Here is a 2,500-nt window from a genome sequence, read left to right on the forward strand (position 1 = left end):
TCTTTCCGACATGTTATATTAAAGTCTCTGACCCCCACTACCAGTCCCTCGCCCTGCTCTTTCCAGTTCTTTGCGGTTACCTCAAACTCATGATTTTCGTTACAAAAAAACGGGCCCTTTCTTTCTTTCCTCTGTCGCAAGCACCCAACGTTTTCAATTTGGTTCTTCTGGCGTGGGTTTGGTTTTTACAGTTCGGAATGCCCTTCCATGACACCCAACAACCCTCCCTAATTTATTCCGGGGCTTCGGGGACCCTGTGGCACCTATTGATAGGGGGAATTATGGGCTTTCTTGGCTTGCCCCCCCACCCCACAGGTGGTTGGACCTTAGATCCGTATTTTTTAAATTTTTTTTTATTTGTTATTTAAAATTAAAATTACTGTTGTCAGCGGTGAGAAAATGAACAGGGAAAATCAAACTCCTCCCAGCATCAGTATTTAATGATACTCCTTAGTTGCATGTTTAGGGCCCAAATAACTTTTACAATGAGTTTCTGGACAGCGAAAGTTGCCCCCCCCCCCCCCCCAGTGTTCATTGTATATGTAGCCAAAAGTCGTTCACATTAATCAGCATGACCTGCTAAAAGTGAAATTATCCGGTTAAATAGTTATTTCTCGGGCAATAATAAACTTTATTCAAGGATTGTATGCTTAACTAACCTTTTATTCCCCAAATTGACAACTGTTAGAAAAAATGTAAAAAATTTAAAAATTTTTTGAATTAGTTGTTTCCCCCCTTCCCCCCCCAGGTGTTGAAAATAAGTCAGTACACACAACAACACACAACACACACACAACCAACACACAATTATATATATATATAGAACATTAGAATATATATATTATATATATATATATAGATAATATATATATATAAATATATATATAATCTATATAGATGATAAAGTAACTATTACTATTATATACATTATACATATGATATATATATATATATATTATATATAATTACTAGATTATATATATAGAAATAATCATATATATATATATATTCTATATATAGATATATATATACTATTTATATATATATTATATATATATATATATTATATAATACATATATATAATATATATTATGATATTATTAATATAAGGATATATATATATTATATATCTCATTATATAATGATATATATATATATAGAGTATTAGTATATATATTAAATTAAATATATATATTATAGATATATATATATATTCCTTCCTTCTTATTCCCAGCTCCTTGTTCCCATTTTTATATGGGCTGGTCGCCGTTTCGGATGAGCCGTTTCCATCTATTTATTTCTATCTTGTGCTTCTGCCTCATCAATTCCGCCCCTTCCATTTCAATTTGAAGTCTTCCCTCTCACACCCAGTCCTTCCATCTCTCTCTTGGGGGTCTCCCTCCCGTTTTCTTTTTCTTTTCCTTGACACCTCCCCCACCCCCCAGTAATGCTCCCCAGCGTGGTCCATCATCTCTCCATCAAACAGGTGTCCCATACCATCTCAGCCCTCCCCTCCTGCACTTTCCTTTTGCATACTTGCCACCCACCCTTAGTTGGACCACCCTTATGTAGTCATTTCTGATCCTATCCACTCTTGCTTACCCCCAGACAGCCACCTAAGCATTCGCATTTCTTGACCACATCCATCTTCTTATGCTCTTGCTTTCTTTTTCCATGCTTGCTGTTTCCGTACCATACAGCATTTGCTGTTCTTACCACCGTAGTGCGAAATTTTCCTTTTAACCTAAGCGGCACTCCTTTTGTCCACAAAGAAAGAACTACCGAGGGACCGCTCTTCCAGTTGTTCCAGCCTGGCCTGTACCCGATGTTTATCTCTTTCTTCCCATAACTTCCTCCAGCGGTTAAACAAAGATCCCAAAATACGTTAAACTTATCCAAACTCTCCTTATTATTTGCTCTCCACCAACGCTGAATACCTTTGCTCCTATCATCCCCCTTCAGTGGTGCGGTAATCACATATTATTCTAGTTCTTTGGATCACTACTTTTCTTCATTCCTCTGGTCCTCCAGTACATTGTCGCCATCTTCTTTCCAATTTCACTTCCAGATCTTCCCTGCTACTCTGCAAACACAACAAAAATATTCCATCCGCATTACACCTAAATGTTCCACGGTACTGCTACTCCCGTTTTTTAACTTTCCTCTATTAGAACATCCATCCCACTACGTTAAAGACAAGTAAAAGGGCTCCAGAGCCGACCCCTGGTGGGTAATCCTACTCTCCCCACCTCAAAAACCTTATGTCTCCCCAACCAACGCTTCCTCACTAATGGTAAAATACATCCGGTACATCTCCTTTGTATCAAAATCGCACATAACTTCTCTGGCACCATCTTTCTCCCTCAGGCCCTCCATACCTTTCTTCTCCGGGGACTCAGTCATAAGCCTTTTCAAGGTCATAATGAATGACCACATGTAGGTACCCTTTGTCTTTCCCCAAATTTCTCCATTTATTTGACCTCAGACAAAAATTATCCC

This window comes from Macrobrachium nipponense, chromosome 5 (genome assembly GCF_015104395.2).
Source record: "Macrobrachium nipponense isolate FS-2020 chromosome 5, ASM1510439v2, whole genome shotgun sequence".
In the NCBI taxonomy this organism is placed as follows: domain Eukaryota; kingdom Metazoa; phylum Arthropoda; class Malacostraca; order Decapoda; family Palaemonidae; genus Macrobrachium; species Macrobrachium nipponense.